The 25229-nt window shown below is 34.3% G+C and overlaps 1 protein-coding gene across 5 annotated transcripts in view; it reads right to left on the bottom strand.

The window, feature by feature from the left end:
* Nucleotides 1-25229, bottom strand: part of CNTN1 (contactin 1) — a 365513-nt gene that overhangs the window by 227277 nt on the left and 113007 nt on the right. The window contains exon 1 of one of the 5 annotated variants that reach the window (XM_029205359.1): nucleotides 6110-6473. The exons of 3 other annotated variants lie outside the window; for them this stretch is intronic. The gene's annotated coding sequence lies outside the window, so the exon portion shown is untranslated. Of the gene's footprint in view, nucleotides 1-6109; nucleotides 6474-25229 lie in introns of those variants that run through there. One more of the 5 variants, XM_029205355.1, reaches the window with a different exon arrangement.

Raw genomic sequence — 25229 nt, 5'->3', positions numbered from 1 at the left:
CTAAAGATAATATTATGTTCAGATTTTCCACAGTCTGATAAATCCTCTTTTGGTAAGGATTAAAGTTCTTATTCTCTACAGGTATTATCTCTCAGTATTATTTTCCAGCCAAATCCTCCAAGCCAGGGCCAGAACTCAAATTATAGGAAACACAAAACTAGTAAATAATAAATAAATTTTATGCTCATGATAATTTCACAGAATACATTTCCTCAGTAGTAAACATATCAGAATTTTCTACTAAAACTGTTCCTCTGTAGAAGATCAGTGTTCATCATGGTTTCAAAGCACTTTAAAAATTATAATAAAAGTCATTTCCTACGTTCAAGTAAAGGGAAAAATTGCAGTTTTCCATTATTCTTACCTATTTATTCTGGAACTTGGGTGCCCTCATACTGACCTATTTAGTTTATCACTAGTCCGCCTAATTCACCTCTTGGCTTCCTGCTCACCCAGTTCTTCAACAGATTTCTTCTGTTTGTCACCCAGCTTCTCATGTTGCCAACTTTATATCATCTTCCATCTGTTTAAATTCCTATGTTCTTTCTGGCACAGCTCCGCCTCCAGATTCTCTCCCAGCCACCTACCTTGCTGCCCTTCCATCTGCTAGCATGACTAGTGTCTTTTCTAACCTGTTCCCAATCTAAATTGTCTCCAATTATCTACTTGAATTTCTTTATCAAAAGTTTATCTCTTAAAGGACTATTGTGATTGCAATAGTTACTTATAATCACACAATCTTGGAGTAGATAGGGAAGTTAAAAGCCAAAATGCTCAAACATGCATTTAATGTTTTAATTCTTCTATGCTTTAAAGTCATTTACTTTTCTCAGCTTCTTTTAATCATAATATTTTGAAGGAATAGCATGCACTACTGAAAGATACCACTAATGTCTTTTCATATACATTTCTTCTGCACATTACTTCTGTGTGGCTCAACTCTTCTTAGTCCTGTGGTTAAGTGCATTTGTCATTGTTCCAAAGTTCTCCATTCACTGATTACCAAAAACCTTTTCTTGAACACCACATTCTCAAGACAGTTCAATTCAAATTTTTAGGCTTAATGTAGCAGAAATATTTTTTATTTAAGATGTGTGTTATAGTTGCCTACTGGATGCCAAAGAGGCTATATAAACAACACTAGCATTTGATTATTACAGTTTCAGAATTTGATATTTAAGGAGCATAAGGTGGCATTTTCCCTTGGCATTGGTTTAGTTGCTTGATGAGGTAGATGCTTATTTTCATGTAGCAGAGGTAACATACTACAAGTTAAAGTGGACTCAGGAAAATATTTAAAACTTTAGACCTATGTACCTTGTAATGAGACTAAAAACTAATTGTCCACTCACATTTCTGGAGTAAAACCCTTCCTCTATCAACCATAACTTAGAAAAGAATTAAGCTTGTGTTTACAGGAGGTTCACTTAGAAATTACGATTATATTCAAAATAATAATGTAATGGAGCAGGACACTTATGGGGCCTTCCCAGGACAGGCCTTCCCCCCATATCCTCTGCTTTAGCTCCTCTCTGGAGTATGTAGATTACAGTATCGGATGCACATTTCCTGAATTGTGTTACAGATGTGAAAAACCCCTACCTACTAAATGGAAAATATTAACTGTTTGAAGACCATAAACACATAGCTCCCAAGCCTACTGGAGCCTGAGGATTGATAATGTTAACCCCTGTGACACAGCCGTTACCTCATTCATCAGCCAAACAAAAGAAGTGTGCACAAGCTGATCACACAGTCTGCAATCCCCTTCCCTCACCTGCCTTTTAAAAATGCTTTGCTAAAACCCTTTGGGGAGTTCAAGGTTTCTGGGGACATGAGCCATCCGTCTCCTGGCATGGCCCTGCAATTAACCTTTCACTGCTCCAAACTCCGACGTTTCGGTTTGTTTGGCCTCACTGTGCTTCAGGTATATGAACTTGTGCTAACAATATAGCAGTTTAATAAAAAGGTAATGATTTCAGAAAGACTTGACTGATTTATTTTAAATACTAGGAATGTAATACTTCTACTGATATTAATTAACATTAAAAAAGATGTTGATAAGTTTTTCATGTTTATTTTAATATGTTTTATTGTTATCTAGGTATGGTAAGGCCAATAGATCTGGTGATGACTGTCATTGAAAAATATAGCTTGTTATATTCACAGATCACGAGAAGGCGGGACATGCCTGGGGACACACAAGGAATCATGGAGGTGCAGGTTTGGTCAAGAGGCAGAGGGAAAAGGGCAACTGTGGGCAAGAGCCTTTATTATGGTTTTCTCAGGAAGGAGGCAAGATAAAAGTGGATTTAGGATTGGCCAGTTTGAATTATTTTAGGGAGCTCTGGGGCATCGGGGCTGTACCTAGTTGTCTTGATGTGAGAATTCTAATAAGAAGGTTGAAGGCAGGGCTTTGGATTTGTTGGTTTGCATTTGAAAAGGGAACTTGAGGGCCAGTGGCTTACTAACTCCCGTGATTGGCTCACCCTGGGAGGTGCAGTCCCTCCAGGGTTAGCAAGGCAAAGCATTAGAATAAATTAGAAAAAATATATAGTTAATACAATATTCAATTCAGGATTAACAATCATTAAAAAGAAATGTTGAGAATTCATCTGATTCAGAGATTAGAAATATCTTTAGCATTAAATGACTCCAGTGTGATTAAATAACGTCTGTGAGTACCCAATAACTATAAGACCCACGTCTAAGCAAGTTATTCTGTTGGTTAAGTTCTTAACAGCCTGCTCCCACCTTGTTTATTCTCACCTACACCTATACAATTCCTCTATTTAAGTCCTGACACCAGAATATATAATATTGATTTTTGTTTCCACTCCTTTATGCACATTCTTCTCCTGGACTCCACTTAACAGTTCTGAGCTTGGTTCCTCCTTTCTCCTGTGACACTAAAACTTTTAACCAAGTATTTTGCCTGATGCTATGCTCTAATTTTTTTCCTACATTTGAACTATTTGTTCTATTGAAAGCATAGCCCTTCATCTTTTTCTTGCATCTACAGTGAGTACCTAGAAAAAGCACACAAGAAGACCTTAATAAATGCTTCTTCATTGCACTGAGTTGTCTTGTAAGATTAAAGTGATTAGGAAACAATAAATAATTGGGTAAAATGTATATTTATAATCAGAGGGAATAAATTGGTGAAACATGCATGAAGCTATATTAAAATGACACACTCATCAGTGTCAACTCCTAAGAGCATATATAAAAGGAAAATGTTTCATAAACTATAATTTCTTAGGGAAAATATTTTAAGGAGCAACTAATTTTATCATTTTCTCCAATGTAAGAGAAAAGAATATAAAATCTCTTGGTATCACTCTTTGTTATAAATTCATACTTAAAAAAAGTTTTCTGTGTATTTTACAAAGCTTGTAGCACATCAGGACTATTTACTAAAGAACCCTATAGGGGATTACCTTGTCTTATAAATGTAAACTCAGATTTAATCAATTCGTATGTGTGTTTTAGGTTTGGAAAATGGGCATATCATCTCTCATCTTTTACTCTTTCAATCTTCCATAAATGATTCATAACTTTTCTATAATCTTATTTAATGCTGAATATAGTATAGCTAGAGATACAGTTTTCTTCTTAGATTTATTATAATGTAGGTGAAAACATCCCTTATTAATATATATATCTATTCTCTATAAGAAAGTTGCTTGTTTACCAGTTTAAAATATTCTTCTCAACTGATTTATCACTCTAAGTCACCTTTAAAATTCATTTTTAAGCTAAATTACAAAACCTTATATTAGTGAATCATAATATTTCAGAATTCTTATAAATTGATTTTAGAGGCATAAATAATATATATCAACTATGAATTAAATTCACTTTCAAAAATTTTACATTTGATATTTCACTACTATATAGGTTTCTCATTCCATTTTCCTTCTTTCCATTTTATTATGCCCTTTTTATATCTTTAGTTTCCTTTCCAACTGAATTTAATACTATTATACTTTGCCATAATAATCATTATCTAAACTCATTTTGGTGTTTCAACTTATATATTGTGGTTGATTTTCAAATATTCTCATTAATCTCTTGTTATTTTCTCCCAATTGATAACCTATAAAAATTATTTGCAACTAATGTGGGAATTGGGAACTGAGCACATCTCTTTCCAGATTCCCCTCAGACGACCTGGGAAATATTCTTTATCAAAACCATTAGATATTTTCAGTGAGATTGATTAATGGCCTGGGTTGAGACTAGAACAATGACAAAGAGGCTTAGGTAAGTACAAGTGCAATGTTACATAGAACCCTTTGTCTATACAATCTCCCCAAGTTGGTCCATTAATTTCACTGCTATGATCTTGTCACCCATCATGGGGGCTTTTCTTCTACTGTCACCTCAGCCAGCTCCAACAAGTAGCACTGCCATTATACTCATTATTCAGAATTTAGTATGTCATTAGGTAATAAATACCTTTAAGTTTCTGTTCCCTCCATTCTTTCTCATTTTCTTTTAGATTCCATTTTAGTAGCTGTTAAGGGGCCACCTCATTCAGGAGGCATTTAAGCAGAACTGAACGCCATGACTCAGCAACGGAAGACCTCTAAGACATATAGGCAGTTACCTATCCTCCCTTTCTTCCCCTCCCTAAGTAAAAACTCACACGTGAGTGTCCTCATAAAACACATTCTACAGTGCTGGGAGCGCAGTGCCACACCACCACCAGACAGTTGACAGGAAAGCCAAGTAACAGAGTAACACTGTAGCAGAACTGAAATGCACTGTGAAATGCTTGAAGGGTATTTTTCCTGTGGTCTTACTATCATTACTCTATTTCTTTTTTTAATTTTTATTTTTTAATAATAATCCTTATTTTACAAAAAATACTGGCCTTATCTATTACTGGTTCTTGATAGATTATTCAGCAAACAAATTTTTAAAAACAGCATCAATTAACATACTTGAGAAGTAGGCAATGTTATATTATCTAATTTATATGATATACCTGTTATATTGCATATATTATGTTTCAAAAATTATATATTATAGTGCATATATGTATGTATGCATATATGTACATATATGCATATGTGTATACACATATATACTAATAGTATAAATGTACTGTTGAAAAGCATCCTTAAAAATTTTTACTATATCTAGAGTTTCTTGCTGAATGTTTATTAAATGCTATTTTCCCACCCTAAAGAAAGGTTTAGGAATTTATATCATACTGCACGTTATCTGCATATTTATTAATTATTTGTCATGATATTTAAGCAAGCAGCTTTAATTCACAAAGACTGGCAAATATAGTAGTAGATAGAACTATATTTTTCAGTTTTGCAGAGTTTTTGTAAATTTTATTTGGCTTTTATACAGTGGGTTCTGCAATTGTATAAGCTTAATTTTTAAAAGACCAAGAAAGAAAGAAAACTTTTTTGGGGGGTGGGGGCATAAATTTCAAAATATTACATCTATGCATTCTTTTTGGAGTAAGGCATTCTGGACAAGAGGGGAAAAAAACCCAAAACACTACAGGTAGAAGTCAAACTGTTTTGTTTCTGACAACAAGGTCTTCCTTCAAGGACAAGCTAGTCCAAATTACTTTAATTCCATCTGTTCCATTTGTATGCAACGCAGTATTTGAGTTTGAGTACCTCAGTGCTTTCCTCTGCTTCTGGGGAAAGGATTGAGCATTTTTGGTGTTTACCAACATTTTTTACCATAATTTGAAATTATTGACATTTAGGAAATAATACGAGCCAAAGGAATACCACAGCCCTGCTAAAACTTCTCCACGGGAGGTAATTTTTTATTGATTCAGCTCATACTTTCAGCGCTGCCCCTCCCCAGTTTGCAGGTTTCTGTCTATCTGAGACACACATCTGAGCTCTGGTACATTCTTGAAAAGCTTTTGCGTGCGAGATAAAATACCCTACGGCAACTTGTCAAAAATATAAAATAAAATCAGCTTTCAATTAACATAAAAATTGAGAACACTGACACCGCATAACAATACTGAGGTGTGAGTCAATCCTACTAATACTGCATCACCCTTTCCTAACTCAGCACATTCTCCCTTGGAATTTACTAACCTAGAGAAAAACCTCGGACTTACCTCATATGCTGAATTATCTGACGTTCTGGGTATAGTATTTATTGCAAGCTGTCCATTTGAATGAATGCAGCGACAGTTACACCACAGTACGTCTCTCTCCTGCAGCAGAAAGCAAGTTAAAAGGACTTCAAGCTGTGACCTCAGAGGCAGGCACAGCCGCTCCCATCCTTCAGCCAACCTTCTGGGGAGAGCAGGTTAGATGACAGTAAAGCTGGCTCTCTACATAGCAATACTTTCAAATAAAGCATTCTGTGCTGCGAGGTGTGGGATTTACATCCAAATTCAGCTGGCTAGAGTCAATGCTGCTTCTATGCCTGAAAATATTAAGCATTTCACTGCAGTCACTTAATGCAAGAAACTATCTGAGGCGACTTCACAAACCCCGTCATTCTGTTCGGAGACTAAAGAATGAGCACCGCATGCATAATTCATGCATTAGAATCTTCAATGCACTTCCTGTAGCCTCTGTTCTATCCAGTAATGGGCTATTGATCACCTCATCGCTAAGACAATTGGAGGTACGCGATTGGTTTATTTCCACAAATAAAATTACAACCTAAATCACAGGCAGAAGCCTCCAACCCTGCAGCATCCACTCGAGTAAAACATTCACATAAACGAGATGGCATTTGCATACTGCAGAATGTTTAAACTGGACTCTTCCACAGAAATGCTATAGCATCTATTTTCTTTTATTCAAAATACATACTTTCTGTGGGTTTAGGCTGAATATTTTATATTAGGAGTGAGATATACAGAGTTGATCTTTTCCTACCATTTCGGGAAAATTAACAGGGCTAAACGGAAAATTAAGGAAAAAAACAGAGAATGGTGTATTGGTATAAATCATAGAAGTTTTTATCTGGGCATATTTGAATAACATTTCTTTGAAGACTTTAACTTAAAAACAATTAATTTTTATTTCAATAATGTGGAAGAGGATTTCTTTTTTTTTTAAATCATCATAGTGGGTACATCATTGTTAACTATTTTGGATCATGAGCACCTGTGCTCTGGGTGTGTCAGTAGTTCTGAGAGCCCTTTCTCTCAGAATTTAAGCTCCTAAGGACACGCCATGATTTCCACTAGTCTTTTTTCACTGCCTCAAAAAAGTAAGCTTTAAAACAAATTGTGCTTTTTATTATGCTAATATTCATCAGGAGAAAACATAGTAGTATAATATTTTTTAAAATTACCATAATGGGAGATCCATGTAAAATACCAAATGCATTTATGTACAAGAAATGTTTGTCTATTTCCCAAAGTATCTTAATTGTAAAAACGAATTAAGCTTTATCCACCAAAGAGGACTGATGTTATTGAGATCATTTAGAAGCCTAATGCCATGTCTTTCCAAAGCCTCTTCAATGGTGATTTGCAGTCAATAAGCCAGTAACAACTGATCCCAGCATGAGAGGGTAGTAGGAGCCCTGATGACAATAGCATGGAGTTCAGGGATGTTCAGGGAGATGGCTCTTCCTTCCAAGTGCAGTAAGAGCATAATCCCTGCTAGGTCATTGAGAAAATAAGTGCACCTAGCTGATAAAGATTATGCTAAAATATTCTAAAGGTGTCTGAGAAATTAACTATCCATTTACTATGTACATTATATATTCCATATTCCGCAATGTTTTGTCCAAGCCAGATGCTTTTTGTATGTTTACATATATACATAATAAAATTTAAATAATAAAATTAAACTACAAGAAGGCCTTATTTTATAACATTTATCAGAGTAATATTCTTTATTCTTTATACAGAAGATCTCAAACACTTAAAAATTACAAAAGGTATAGCTAAGGATTAATTTCCTGCCAAGAGTTGTATCAATTTAATCATTTAGAGAAGCAATTTTATATGAAGATAACATCTCTTTTAAAAATAGTAGAAAATTGAAAGCTTTGAAACTTAAGTTATCATGTATAAGGAAATAGAGTACATTCATTTAGGTATAAGGGTATAGAGTACATTCATTTAGGAGATATAGATTGCTGACAAAACCAAAAATAATTACAAACGTAAGCACTGGAAATTTAAGTTCTCTGAAATGACATAATTCAATAGTGCATAACTAGGTGGATAGGAAAAGCATTAGCTTTGTCCTTCTCTTCTGCTGTGAGTGAAAGACAATATCTTTTCTCACATACAAATATCCAAGATCCAAGTCTAAAATGGTGATGGCAACTTTTCATCTACTTGGTGAATTTTCAGATTCAATTGTTTTAAAGGTGAGGAGAGAGATGAAACACACACACACACACACACACACACACACACACACACACCATCAACCTAGAAAAGACCAAGATTAGAGTCAGAAAAGAAGAGAAGAGTATGGCATGAGAAAAGCTATGGAGATAGTAAGTCCCTAAGAAATCAGAGTGGGGGCAACAAGTAAACCTTGAAGGGAAACACCTGAGTAAAAATAATCAGTTGTACTCCCAGATAAGATGATGAAGCCTGAGAATGTAATAAGTACCAATTTCCACTTTCCAGAAGTCTGGCTATGCCTGAGAAACACACTTAACCAATCTTTTCAAATGGATGGAAAACAGAGATGGATCTTTTAGATGAATTTGATCTCTTTGCTGATCTAGAGAATTTCCAATATTTTGAAGTTATAATGCATGTAAAATATGGAGTGAACTCTGTAATGTACAATAGGGTCAATAAAATGAATCAAAATTTGTGAATAAATCAAAACATATTTAGTCTGCTAGTTTTGCAATATCTATTAAGACATATGCCTAGCCTGCCTGTCATTTGGAAAAATGCATAATTTATATCCACTATAAGAATACATAATGCCATGTAGAATTAGGAAAATAATTTAGCCTGCCAAAGTTTCTACATTCCTGAACTCAAGGGTTTTGGGAGCAGACTGCATTTATTCTCTGAGATTTAAGATATTCTTTCCTCTTTTCTCAAGCTGTCCTACCCATAACATAGTCATCCCCTAATCATAACACATTCATTCAATCAAAAAATATTTATTATATACCTTTTGTATGAAACAAATTGTACTATATGCTAGGAAGACAAATATATATAGTGGCTTCCCCCAAGGTATTCATGCTTTAGTGAGGAAAACAAGAAAAGACGTAGATAGAGAGTGATGAATATAATTACCTCTGATACATGTTAAGGTATGCAAATGAGGTAATTACTAAAGTATGCTGCGCCTGTATGCTAAGTAACTGATAGATAAGTGTTATATATGAGGCATAGAAGCAGAAGAAATATTGGCATCACCAACTGCTCATGGGGCATTAGGAAATGATTCATGGAGGGGGTACTATTTAAAGAAACTGTGTGGTAAATAGAACTAACATGGGCTTTAGTGTTTATCAAATTTGAAATTAAATTCAAGCTTCCTCAATTTGTTACCCAACCAAACTTGGGTCTGCTTGCCCTGCACAGTAAAGCCAAGGTTGACACTGGGTTATAGTGAAGGAAAGTGCAGCATTTATTGTAAGGCACCAGACAAGGAGTCTGGGGCAGCTAATGCTCAAAAAACTCAAACTTCCAGATGAGTTTCAGGGAACATTTTTAAAGGCAAGGTGAGGGAGGGGAGTCCTGGTGTATGTGATCAGCTTGTGCACAGTTCTCTGATCGGTTGGTGGTGAGTTAAGAGGGCAGTGTCACAGGGGTTAACATTATCAATCCTCAGGCTCCAGTAGATCAAGGTCATCAAGTAGTTAACTTCTTCCATTTGGTGGGGGTGTTAGCATCTGTTAAAAAACTCACAAAATATGTTTCAGATACTGTTATCTAGGTATATCAGGGAGGAACTAAAGATTCTGTGAATGCCACATGGCTGATTTACTGTTTAAACTGTTACCAGTTCTCCTGGTTCAACTGCTACTTTTGTCACTACCTGTTCACATCTTTTTGATCATTAATTCTTTTTTTATTGGAGTATAATTGCTTTACAATGTTGTATTAGTTTCTGCTGTACAACGCAATGAGTCAGCTATATGTATACATGTATCCCCTTCCTTTTGGACCTCCCTCCCACACACACCCCCATCCCACCCAACTAGGTTATCACAGAGCACCAAGCTGAGCTCCCTGTGCTATACAGCAGAGTTCCACTGGCTATCTCTTTCACACATGGTACTGTATATATGTCAATCTGTCAATTCATCCCACCTTCCACTTCTCCCACTGTGTCCACCCTTCTGTTCTCTACATCTGCTTCTCTATTCCTGCCCTGCAAATAGGTTCATCTGTACCATTTTTCTAGATTCTACATATATGCGTTAATATACGGTATTTGATTTTTTTTTCTGACTTACCTCATTCCGTATGACAGACTCTAGGCCCATCCACATCTCTAAAATGATTCAATTTCATTCCTTTTTATGGCTGAGTAATATTCCATTGTATATATGTACCACATCTTCTTTATCCATTCATCTGTCAATGGACATTTAGGTTGCTTCCATGTCCTGGCTATTGTGAATAGTGCATAGATATTTCTCCAAAGAGGACAGACAGATGGCCAAGAGGCACATGAAAAGATGTTCAACATCACTAATTATTACAGAAATGCAAATGAAAACTACAATGAGATATCACCTCACACCGGTCAGAATGGCCATCATCAAAAAATCTACAAACAGGACTTCCCTGGTGGCGCAGTGGTTGACAGTCTGCCTGCCGATGCAGGGGACACGGGTTCGTGCCCCGGTCCGGGAAGATCTCACATGCCGCAGAGCAGCTAGGCCCATGAGCCATGGCCGCTGAGCCTGCGCGTCCGGAGCCTGTGCTCCACAACGGGAGAGGCCACAACAGTGACAGGCCCGCGTACCGCAAAAAAAAAATCTACAAATAATAAATGATGGAGAGGGTGGGGACAAAAGGGAACACTCTTGCACTGTTGGTGGGAATGTAAATTGGTACAGCCACTATGGAGAACAGTATGGGTGTTCATTGAAAAACTGAAAATAGAACTACCATATGACCAAGCAATCCTACTACTGGGCATATACTCTGAGAAAGCCATAATTCAAAAAGACACATGTACCCCAATGTTCATCGATCATTAATTCTTGAGCCAGGCCTTTGTGACTCAGGGGATGCCTGGGAGACTGCAGTTTTTCTACAAACAAAAGGCAGGGAGAAAATATGGGGGGAGGGATCTGTTGCAGGAAAGCACCATAGGGTCTTGTTCATGTGACCTTTGCTGTGCTACCCGTACTCCATGAGCATGAGTTTTATCATGTAGAAATCTAGTTAAATATCTATCTCTTTTTCTTTTTATAAGAATTAAATAAATGGCTTACAGAATAATAATTAAAAACACAGTTTTTATAGTCATCCAGATGAGAGTTTAAATCCTGCCTTGATTTCCTCATCTCTAAATGGAAATTTCATTGCCATCACAGAGTTATTAGAAAATTCAAATATTACAATGTCTTTTTGTCACTTAACACAGTTTCTTACACAGTAAGGACTTTAGAAACATTAATTTATATTCTCCAAAATCTTAGTCTTGAAGAAAAGGCTTGAAAGGAAAGCCATTTTTAGTAAAGAGAAAAGTATGCATTTGTAGAGACAGGGCATCACATGATATGCTTGAGAAACTGAAGCATCTATATTATGATAATTTTGGATACAATAAACATTTTGTCAGGTGATGAGGCAAAATTATACAAAATCTGATAGTATAGGACTCTTTTTAAAAACTGTTAAAATCATGATTATATACCACATTTTTAATCTGGGAAGGAGTTTGAAGCTATTCTACAAAGAAAGAGATATTTAAAGATTTCACCAAGAGAGTAAAATGACTAGATTTTGTGGCTAGAGGATAGATTGGATGCAGTAACCAGAATAAAAAATGTGTTTAATAGGATATGATTTTAGTTTACCAGAAGTGATGAGGGCCTGCACAAAGCAGAGATAGGAATATTCTAGAGATATTTAAACATTAGAGCGTAGGACTAAGCCGGATTAAGAGACAGGGAGAAATCATGGAAGACTTTAGGACTTTAGGACTTGAGTCACTCAGTGTCCTTCTCCTCTCATCCCTATCCAAAAAAAATAAAGAAGAAGAAAAGAAGAATCACCGATATTATGAGAAGATGGTGAGGTAATGAGATTATAATATTAAATGAAACAAAGGAGAGGCAAACCAGAAGAAAGATGAAGAGTTGGTAAAGAATTGGACACTTATAGAACTTCCAGTAGACACTTGGATAACGAAGCTATAGCTCACTAAATAGGTTTGGGAGTAGCCAGATTGTTTAAGCTATGGAAGTGGAGGAAGCAACTCAGGGTTGAAAGTGTACAGAGAAAAGAAGGTGGAGGATGAAACCCTGAGATGTAGATAAGAAAATGTACATAAAAGCCTTACATTAAATAAATACCTTGACATCATTAATAAGTTGACTACAGAAGGGGAACCTGCTAATATATGTTAAACGTATACTATAAGGCTAGAACATGCTTAGTACTTTAATAAACTTATTTGATTTGATCATCACAAAGCTCTTGTGAGATAAGTAACATTTACCTCCACTTATCAATGAAGACTCTGGCTCAAAGAAAGGCTAAGAAATTTGGCCAAGTCACATGACCAATGACAGGTAAGCCTGAAGTCACATCTAGATTTTCCAAGTTCACAATTCACACCTTAAACCACATCAACCTGCTGAACCGCTTCCAAGAACCACAGTCCTAACAGAATGCATTCTCTCCATCTCTGCTTTTATACAGCCCAGAAGACCAGCAAAAAGTGAGTTTTGTATTAAAAGTATACAAAACAAGTATGTCTGGTAATCACTACTTGTTTTAAAAATAAGAGAAAAAAATTAAAATATGGAAAATAAAAATCATTTATTATTGTTCCAAATACATAATATTTTATATATCTATATATTTATCTCCAAATGCATAGTATGTAATTATGTCTAAACTAATTTATAAAGAAGACATTACCATCTCTTTCGATAGGTAACAAAACAGGCTGAAATAGTTTTCAGTAACTTTCTTAAGGGTACATGGATTAAAGAATAAGGCAAAGTACTACATGACCAAAGCTCAGGGTTATTACACTGTAATATCCTTTAACAATATTTTTTTAAATTCACCAACAAATGAACAAAATAGAGCTACAACCATCAACATAGATGGAGCTTGCATGCTTAATGCTGAGGAAAAAAAATGCAGAACTCATATATCATAATTCCAATTACATAAAATTTAAAAATAAGCAAATGGTATGATATTATATTTTGCCTAAAGGTATATGTAAATAAGATACATGAAAATTAAGGCCTGGATATAAATTCCATAATCTGGATTGTACTTACTTCTGGGGAGAGGAGGAAGGGTATTATTGGGGAGGAGGGTATAGAGAATTTTATTTGCATATATTTATATTTATTAAGCTGGTAGTGGGCACACATCTTTCAGTTAAATAAAGAAGAAAATATCTGTAGGGAACAGGTATCCCAACATGTCCCAAAATTTGATATATTTGTACATTGCCCATACAACATTAAAGAATTCTTAGTTCCATTAATATATCCAACATTTTCTCAATATTTCAGTTAGTGTACAGAGCTTAATATACCCAAATGATTTCCAAGGTCTCATACAAATCACCCAACTGTAGTTCAACCTGCATATAAAATGAACCTAATAAGATTTCTGCTAATGGTTACAGATATAATTGAAAAATATAACAAAGTTTTTTAAGTCTATGAAGTTTTTTAAGTCTAAATAATTATAATAATCCCTATTTAATTGTAGTTACTTTTAGGGAAGCAGTTTTCCTTTTTAAGGGACTAAATACTCTTGGAAGAAGACATATTTAACTTCAAGTCAGAGATACCAGCAACCAGTTCTATCCTATGAGATTCACTGAACACCTCTGGGAACATGCCAGTATGTATCTCTAGATACACATTAGAAAAGAATTTTACAAGTTTAATCCTGCTTCTTTTTTCTAGTAACAAATTTAAATATTTGCAAAATAGTCTGGTCTAAATAAATATCAAGTCTCAAGACAATTTAGATTTACTTCATTATGTCTCAATTTCTTTTATTCAAGAAAAGTGTGTACTCTCTTAGGTCTTTAAGAGTTGTGAGCTTTTGAAAAGAATGACTTGACCAGTAAGTAACTCCTTTAAGAAGGTTTAGAAAAATAAGGTTTACTGTATGAATTCACAAATGAATAAATGTCAACAATAAAATAAATCATACATTCACTACAATACTTGATTAAACCATTAAAAACACAGACTTCTTTTATGGACTTTATACAAGTTTTAGCCTCACTATCACTAAAAAGTACTTAATTAAAAACTTCTAAATAGATGTATTTTAAAAATGACCACATCATGATTATATTGCAGAAGTTTACATTGTGTGTGTATATGTGGATGTGCATATGTATACAAATATTTTAAAAATTTAATGGCAGTATACTATATTTCACATTAGTGTACATGTAACATCATACAACTTGTTGAATTTTCACAAACCGGCACAACTATGTCACCCACACTCGGATCAACACACAATACATTACTAGGAGCCCAGAGGCCCTGTGTTCTCCCTTCCATCCTCCACCACCCACAAAGATAACTATTGTCCTGCAGGCTAGCATCCTAGATTAGTTTCACCTGAATTTTTACACAACCTTTAAAAACCAATGTCTAGTGCTGTAGAATTCTCTAGATATAAAATCATTTCAGAAATAAGTTTGGACAGAGGCTTTTATTCACACTCTTTCTATTCCTTTTTGACCATAGGTTCAATGTAAAATGTAACTGTTATACTTTCATTTAATAAGGTAATTTTGTATAAGTTCTTTTTTATATGAATACTTTGCAATACATTTTATTTTTCTACCAAAACTAGGTCTTATAGCAGGATATTAATATTCCAGTAAGTCCTTTTGTAAAATATTGGTTTTCATAGAGTCATTGCATAAGGCAATCAACTTTGCTTCTTCATAAGGAGTTTTATCTTTAAACTTGCAACTGTAATTTCCTGGAAAATATTTCATCATAGACATTTGTCCTATTAAATTGAAGAGGCACTCATAAAGTATCTAAAAATACAACTAATATTTTAGTTGTAGGGAGTGGGTATTGGGATCTTTATGAAAAAAGTGACACTTCACTGAAATACACGACTTTAAATTAAAAATAGATGATTGATTGAACATAGGGATTGAAAGTCTTAATTTAAATATAAGAATAACATATGATCTAGACTGACCCTTTGTGCAAAACTGTCAGATGCAAAACTCTTATCTAGCATATGACCCAGTAAAAATTGTTTGAAAAATAATCCAAATAAACAATACAAAGAAAAACAAGTATATGAAATAGAAGGGAAAAAAACTGGCTTGGGGCATGCAGGTATGAATGCAAAAGCACCTTTCTTCCAGTCCAGTTAACATTGACTTGGGCCCTTTTTTTTTTCTAAAAATATTAATTGACATGGGCTATAGGTCAAAATCTAACTTAGAATCAGTGGTCTGTTGGAGCCAGCCCATTGTTAGAGACCATTTTAAATTTCAGGATTTTGCAAGACAGTTGTTAAAAACAGTCATCATTAATAATTAAATGATACAAACTTTATCTTATGTACTTACATAACTTGACAGATAATGTATACTGAATTTAAATTTATATCTCCATCCAAAATTTATTTTCTGAACTCCAGACCCATCGGCCTACTTTTGTACTTGATGTTTATCTCAGGCAGTTCACAAATGAACTCGACATCCTTTCTCTAAATTTGGTTTTCATTTTTCTCCTCTGTGCTAGGAAATGGTACTATCATCTACTAATCTACTCATTCCAGAAACTGAGATATCACCTTTTTACTTGAAAGATTATCTATATGCTGATGAACTCAAATTTCGTCTCTAGGCAAGAAATCTTTTCTGAAATTCAACACATCAACTTCATAGTTCTACCTGGTTATATCTCACTCTTAGATAACTGAATTCCCAATATTTCCCCTAAATCTGATCATCTCCAGTCCTTCCTATCCTAGTAAATGACATCACCCTACACCATCCTATTTATGCTTAAAGCCTACAGCTTCAACCCTCTTTTCTACTGCCTAATTATATACTGTATCCATCTACTTTTTCCTGTCTTTATTGTCAATAGCAAAGTTCAAGCTATCATCATCTCTCAGACTATTGAAACAGTCTTATAGATGAGCTCCCCATATCTACTCTGCTGCTGTCTAATCCATACAAAATACATAGTGAGATCATCTAAAACGATATGTTAAAAATGTCAATGTCATCACATTGTTTACTGGCATAAAAGTGTTCACTGTTTTCCTGAGCTACAATTAAGATAATATTCAAAATCTTCAACATAGTATACAATGCCCTGTTGGTTTCTAGCCAACCCTACAGCTTCATCGTGTTCTCTTTTCCCCTTTCTTCACTGTATCCTAGCAACTCTGGCCAACTCCTTGTTTTTCCTAACTTTAAGACTATTCTTCCTCTGTCAGGAATTTTTTTTCCAAATATTTGCTTGGCTAACTGACTTGTCTTTCAGGCTGTATATTCTACTTTACCAATTTGCAAACTTGGATACTTCCTTCTGTAATTCATTCTTGCAATACTCAGTAACTTTCCTTTATAGCTGATCAAAATTATAATTAAAAACACACTTTTATAATTGTTTAGTTAATGTCTAACTCTTCCACTATAATATAATTTTCACTACAGCGAAGGTCATATTTGTTTCATTTACCTTTCATTTATCAGAGGTATGATGTGCATCATTGTGATTACTACACAGGTTACCAAGTATGTGCTGAATGCATGGAAGAATGAATCAATACACAGTGTGCACTTATATTAGAGGGTCTGATTATTTAAGTTTGAATTATCAGGCATTATGATAGAGTTGAAAAGATAGAACTGATCTGCTTGCCTTTGAATAAATGTTTCATTTATTTTAGATCTTTGGCTAAGAGTTCTTGTGTATTAAGCTTCTTTCTAAAAATCTGCACCACTTATCTCTGTCCCAAGATTTTGACTCCCTAGCTTGTCAAACCTGTACCAGTCAGTAGACTGACTTATTGTTACTCATGCTGGACATTCTGCTCTGATTTTGTGTCCAAACTCATTTATCCTTAAGCGGAGAAGTTTTATTATCTCCACAACCTCACCTATGCCCTGACCTACTTGAGTTCTCTGTTGTCTTATATACCCACTTTGGTTCAGCCTAAAACAGAACACTGATTAACTTCTATTAATTCTAACAACTTTAGCTGTTGTTTTAACTTTACTTTCTCTAGGGAGATTCTCTTCAGCCCTTTGATAATTGTCTTAGTTGGCTCCTAAATTTCTAGTAGTTTAAGGCTGATGTGTTCAAATTTGGTGTGGTGATAACTGCCAGAGATGTTGAAAGAGCCTTGCTTGATGGCTTTAACTTATCTAACTTATGGTTTTCAGGGTGTCATCTATTTCTGTACTCTCACTGATTAAGCTGTCTGTTTCCTTCTTCATTAAAACTGGGAAAGCCTTAGTTGCTGAAGATGCTTATTAATAATATTTTTCAATTTAATAAGTTCACAAGTATTGCTTAACAGTAGAGAATGTTGCCTAAACAAAGAAAAATAAAAGAGTATTTTTTTCTCCTAACTTGCATTGTTCATTTTTTCAAATATATTTTTCTTGCCTTCCCAATGTATTGTAAAGAGAGAGGTGGTGGATCTAATAGTTGAAAACATAAGCTTTAATTTCTTACACCCTGTAGTTTAGTATCATGTTTTACATTTACTTGCTGTTTGTCCATAGCCAAGTTACTTAAGCCCTTTAAATCTCAATATTTTTATTTGTTAAATGAAATAACAATAACAATGCCTCCATAATAGGAATACTGTGAGATTTAATTAAATGAAAGAACATGAAAAAAACTTACCTCATAAAACACTTCAACATAGTGAGTGTTAAAAGTTGTTAATTACTTTTATCACATAAACTCCCTGCAATCTACCACCATGCTTTATATTTCTGATAATAGGCATCTAACACAGAGCTTACATAAAATAGGTTATGACAAATGCTTATTGATTGATTGATAAATTCAACCAGATTTTCTTTCTGAGTCTTTTTGTTTTATCAGATTTTAATGACTCAGAAGATGCTATCTCAGGAAAAGGCCATCACTCAGATTTGAAAGAGAGATTAAAAGCTAGTTTACAGGAAACAAAAGCTAAAAGTGTTCAGCACCACTAAATAGGCCTTACAAGAAATGTTAAAGGGACTTCCCTAAGCAGAGAAGACAAGACTACAAGTAGAAATATAAAAATTTTGAAAGGAAAAATCTCATTGGTAAAGGCAAATATACAGTAAATGTAGTAAGTAAACCCCTTTAAAGCTAGTAGGAAACTTAAAAGACAAAAGTAGTAAAATCAACTATAGCAACAATAAGTAAAGGGATATACAAAACAAAAAGATGTAGAATATGATGTCAAAAACATTAAATATGGAGTGGGTAGTAGAAATGTCGGGTTATTAGATGCATTTGAACTTTAGGGATCACCAACTTAAAATAATCATGTATATACATATATAGGTTAGTATATGTAAATCTCATGATAACCAAAACCCAAAAATCTGCAATAAATACACTCACAAAAAAGAGAAAGGAATCCAAATGTAACACTAGAACAATCATCAGATCACAGGGGAAGAAAGAAAAGAAAAGAACTACAAAAATAAGCCCAAAACAATTAACAAATGGCAATAAGTACATACTTATCAATAATTACATTAAGTGTAAATGGACTAAATCCTCCAGTCAAAAGACATAAACTGGCTGAACGGATAAAAAAACAAGATCTATATATATGCTGCCTGTAAGAAACTCACTTCAGATCTAAAGACACACAGACTGAAAAGGAGAGAATGGAAAAAGGAATTCCATGCAAATGGAAATGAAAATAAGCTGGAGTAGAAATACTCATATCAGACAAAGTAGACTTTAAAACATAGAATGTAGCAAGAGGCAAAGAAAGATATTATATAATGCTAAAGGGATCGATCAAAAGAAGATAAAATAATTATAAATATATATGCACCCTACATCGAAGCATCTAAGTACATAAAGTAAATATTAGAAACCATAAAGAAAGAAACTGACAGTAATAAAATAGGGGACTTTAACACCCCACTTCCATCCTTGGGGAGATCATTCAGAAAGAAAATCAATAAGGAAACAGTGACCTTAAATGACACATTAGGTTATGCAGCCTTAACAGATATATAAAGAACACTCTATCCAATAGCAAGTGGAATACACATTCTTTTCAAGGGCACATGAAATGTTCCCCAGGAGAGATCACATGCCAAGCCATGAAACAAGGCTCAATAAATTTAAGAAGACTGAAATCATATCAAGCACCTTTTCCAGCCATAAAATACTATCAGACCAGAAATAAGCTACAGGAAAAAACTTACAAAAACCACAAACATGGGGAGGGTAAACAATATGCTACTAAACAACTGAATAAATCAAAGAGAAAGTCAAAAGATACCTGGAGACCAATGAAAATGAAAACACAATGATCCAAAATCTATGGGATGCAGTAAAAGTAGCTCAAAGAGGAAAGTTTATAGTGATACAAACCCACCTCAGGAAACAAGAAAAATTTCAAGTAAACAGCATAACCTTACAACTAAAGGAACCAGAAAAAGAAGAACAAACAAAACCCAAAGTTAGTAGAAGGAAAGGAATAATAAAGATCAGAACAGAAATAAAGAAATAGAGACCAAGAAAATAGTAAATATTAATGAAACAAAGAGCTATTTCTTTGAAAAGATAAGAAACAAAAGTGATAAACCTTTAGCCAGAAACATCAAATAGAGAGAGAAAGAGAAGATGTAAATAAAATCAGAAGTGAAAAATGAGAAATTATAGCCAACATCACAGAAATACAAGAGATCATGAGATAATACTACAAACAATTATACAACAATAAAATGGACAACCAAGAAAAACTGGACAAATACCTGGAAATCAGATCATTTACCAGTAATGAAATTGAATCAGTAGTTAAAAAAAAAAAAAAAAACTCCCAACAAACAAAAGTCCAGGACCAGACAGTTTCACAGTTGAATTCTACTAAACATTTAAAAAAGAACTAATGCCTGTCCTTCTCAAACTATTCCAATATATTGAAGAAGGGATGCTTCCAAACTCATTCTGAGGCCAGAATCATCCTGGTACCAAAACCAGACAAAACCACTATAAAAATAGAAAATTAAAGGCCAATATCACTGATGAATATAGATACAAAAATCCTCAATGAAATATTAGCAAACTGAACTCAACAATATATTAAAAGGATCATACACAACGATCAAGTGGGATTTATCCCAGAATTCAGGAATGGTTCAATACCCACAAATTAGTCAATGTGATACACGAAGGATAAATGAAGGATAAAAATCATATGGTTATCTCAATAGATGCAGAAAAAGCTTTTGACAAAATTCAACATCTATTTATGATGAAAACCTCTCAACAAATTGGGTGTGGAGGGAACATACCATATAATAAAGGCCCTATATGGCAAACCTAAAGCCAGCATCATATTCAATGATGAAAAGCTGAAAGCCTTTCCTCTAAGATCAAGAACAAGACAGGGATACTCACTCTCACCACTTTTATTCAAAATAGTATTGAAAATCCTAGCCACACAATCAGAAAAGAAATATAAATAAAAGGAATTCAAGTTGAAAAGGAAGAAGTAAAACTGTCACTGTTTGCAGATGACATGATATATATATATATATAGAGAGAGAAAATCCTAAAGATACCACCATAAAACTATTAGAACTAATAAATTAATTAATTAAAGTTGCAGGATAAAAAATTAATGTACAGAATTCTGTTGTGTTTCTATACACTGACAACAAACTATCAGAGAAATTTAAAAACAATCCCACTTACCATCACATCAAAAACAATAAAACACCCAGGAATAAATTTAAGGAGGTAAAAGACCTGTACTCAGAAAACTATAAGAGGGTGATGAAAGAAACTGAAGGCGACACAAATGATTGGATAGATATATTATGCTCATTGGAAGAATTAATATTTTAAAAATGACCATACTACCCAAGATCCAGTGAAATCCTTATCAAAATACCAATGACATTTTTCATAGACTAGTACAGATCATTCTAAAATTTTCATGGAAGTACAAATGACCCCAAGTAGCCAAAACAATCTGGCAAAAGAGGAACAAAATTGAAGGTATCACATACCTTGATTTCAACCTATACTAGACACATAGGTCTAGTGGAACAAAATAGAGAGTGCAGAAATCAACCCATACTTATATGGTCAATTAATCTACCAAAAAGGAGGTAAGAATATACACTGGGGAAAAGACAGGCTGTTCAATAAATGGTGTTGGGACAACTGAACAACTACATGCAAAACAATTAAGCTGGGCTACTTTCTCACACCATATTAAAAAATAAGCTTAAAATGGATTAGAGTTAAATCCATTCAGTAAGACTGAAACTATAAAACTCCTAGAAGAAAACATAGGCAGTGTGTTCTTTGACATTGCTCTTAGCAACAGTTTTTTGGAATGTCTCCTCAGCCAAGGGAAACAAAAGCAAAAATAAACAAAAGGGACCTAATCAAACTAAAATGCTTTTGCATAGCAAAGGAAACTGTCAACAAAATGAAAAGGCTGCATATTGAATGAGAGAAAATATTTGCAAATGAAATATCTAATAAGTAGTTAATATCCAACACATACAACTAAATATGATAAAGAAAAACTACCCTATTAAAGATGAGCAGAAGATCTGAATAGATACTTTTCTAAAGAAGACATGCAGATGGCCAGAAGAAAAATTAAAAGATGCTCAACATCACTAATCATTAGGGAACCGCACATCAAAACCACAATAAGATATCACTTCACACTTGCCAGAATGGTTTTTTATCAAAAAGACAGCAAATAACAGCTGTTAGCAAGGATGTGGAGAAAAGGGAACCCTTGTGCACGGTAAGTGGGAAGATAAATTGGTGAAGTCACTTTGGAAAACAGTATGGAGATTATCCAAAACATTAAAAACAGAACTACCATACAACATATCAATTCCACTTCTATTTTTTTTTCAAAGAAAAATACTAATTTGACCAGAGGGCACAGAACAGAAGCAAGAGAACTACAATTCTGCAGCCTATGGAAGGAAAGCTACATTCACAGAAAGATACATAAAATGAAAAGGCAGAGGACTTTGTACCAGATGAGGGAACAATATAAAACCCCAGAAAAACAACTAAGTGAAGTGCAGATAGGCAACCTTCCAGAAAAAGAATTCAGAATAATGATAGTGAAGATGATCCAGGACCTCGGAAAAATAATGGAGGCAAAGATGGAAAAGATGAAAGAAATGTTTAACAAAGTCCTAGAAGAATTAAGGAACAAAAAACCAGAGATGAACAACACAATAACAGAAATGAAAAATACACTAGAAGGAATCAATAGCAGAATAACTGAGGCAGAAGAACGGATAAGTGACCTGGAAGATGGAACAGTGGAATTCACTGCCGCAGAACAGAATAAAGAAAAAAGAATGAAAGAAAAAGAAGACAGCCTAAGAGACCTCTGGGACAACATTAAATGCAACAACATTCATATTATAGCAGTCTCTGAAGGAGAAGAGAGAGAGAAAGGACCCGAGAAAATATTTGAAGAGATTATAGTCGAAAATTTCCTAACATGGGAAAAGAACTAGCCACCCAAATCCAGGAAGTGCAGAGAGTCCCAGGCATGATAAACCCAAGGAGAAACATGCTGAGACACATAGTAATCAAATTGGCAAAAATTAATGACAAAGAAAAATAATTGAAAGCAGCAAGGGAAAAATGACAAATAAATACAAGGGAACTCCCATAAGGTTAACGGCTGACTTCTCAGCAGAAACTCTACAACCCAGAAGGGAACGGCAAGATATATTTAAAGTGATGAAATGGAAAAACCTACAACCAAGATTATTATACTGGGCAAGGATCTCATTCAGAGCCAATGGAGAAATCAAAAGCTTTACAGACAAGCAAAAGCTAAGATAATTCAGCACCACCAAACCAGCTCTACAACAAATGCTAAAGGAATTTCTCTAAGTAGGAAACACAACAGAAGAAAAGGACCTACAAAAAGGATCCAAAAACAATTAAGAAAATGGGAATAGGAACATACATATCGATAATTACCTTAAACGTGAATGGATTAAATGTTCCAACCAAAAGACACAGGCTCACTGAATGGATACAAAAAAAGACCCATATATATGCTGTCTACAAGAGACCTGCTTCAGACCTAGGGACACATACAGACTCAAAGTGAGGGGATGGAAAAAGAAATTCCATGCAAATGGAAATTGAAAGAAAGCTGGAGTAGCAACACTCATATCAGAAAAAATAAACTTTAAAATAAAGAATATTACAAGAGACAAGGAAGGACACTACATAATGATCAAGGGATCAATCCAAGAAGAAGATATAACAATTATAAGTATATATGCACCCAACCTAGGAGTACCTCAATACATAAGGCAACTGCTAACAGCTATAAAAGAAGGAAATCAACAGTAACACAATAATAGTGGAGGACTTTAACACCTCACTTACATCAATGGACAGATCATCCAGACAGAAAGTTAATAAAGAAACACAAGCTTTAAATGACACAATAGACCAGATAGATTTAATTGATATTTATAGGACATTGCATCCAAAAACAGCAGATTACACTTTCTTCTCAAGTGCACACAGAACATTCTGCAGGATAGATCATATCTTGGGTCATAAATCAAGCCTCAGTAAATTTAAGAAAACTGAAATCATATCAAGCATCTTTTCCGACCAAAACACTATGAGATTAGAAATCAATTACAGGGGGAAAAAAACGTAAAAAACACAAACACATGGAGGCTAAACAATACGTTACCAAATAACCAAGAGATCACTGAAGAAATCAGAAAATACCTAGAGACAAATTACAACAAAAAAACGACGAACCAAAACCTGTGGCATGCAGCAAAAACAGTTCTAAGATGGAAGTTTATAACAATACAAGCCTATCTCAAGAAACAAGAAAAATATCAAACAAACAGTCTAGCCTTACACCTAAAGGGACTGAGAAAGAAGAACAAAATAACCCAAAATTAGTAGAAGGAAAGAAATCATAAAGATCAGAACAGAAATAAATGAAATAGAAACAAAGGAAATGATAGCAAAGATCAATAAAACTAAAACCTGGTTCTTTGAGAAGATAAACAAAATTGATAAACCTTTAGCCAGACTCATCAAGAAAAAGAGGGGGAGGACTCAAATTAATAAGATTACAAATGAAAAAGAAGTTACAACAGACACCACAGAAATACAAAGCATCCTAAGGGACTACTACAAGCAACTCTATGCCAATACAATGGACAACCTGGAAGAAATGGACAAATTCTTAGAAAGGTATAACCTTCCAAGATGGAACCAGGAATAAATTGAAAATATGTACAGACCAATCACAAGTAATGAAATTGAAACAGTGATTAAAAATCTTCCAACAAACAAAAGCCCAGGAGCAGATGGCTTCACTGACATTTAGAGAAGAGCTAACACCCATCCTTCTCAAGCTCTTCCAAAAAATTGTAGACGAAGGAACACTCCCAAACTCATTCTCTGAGGCCACCATCACCCTGATACCAAAACCAGACAGAAATACTACAAAAAAAAGAAAGTTACAGACCAATAACACTGATGAATATAGCTGCAAAAATCCTCAAGACACTAGCAAACAGGATCCAACACATTAAAAAGATCATACACCATGATCAAGTGGGGTTTATCCCAGGAATGCAAGGATTCTTTAATATACACAAATCAATCAATGTGATAAACCTAATTAACAAATTGAAGGATAAAAACCATATGATCATCTCAATAGATGCAGAAAAAGCTTTCTACAAAATTCAACACCCATTTATGATAAAAACTCTCCATAAAGTGGGCAAAGAGGAAACCTACCTCAACATAATAAAGGTCGTAAATGACAAACCCACAGCAAAAATCATTCTCAATGGTGAAAAACTGAAAGC

This window comes from Monodon monoceros, unplaced genomic scaffold, assembly GCF_005190385.1.
Source record: "Monodon monoceros isolate NGI ecotype Baffin Bay Population unplaced genomic scaffold, NGI_Narwhal_1 Super_Scaffold_6, whole genome shotgun sequence".
NCBI lineage: Eukaryota > Metazoa > Chordata > Mammalia > Artiodactyla > Monodontidae > Monodon > Monodon monoceros.
This window is presented reverse-complemented; position numbering and strand designations above follow the sequence as displayed.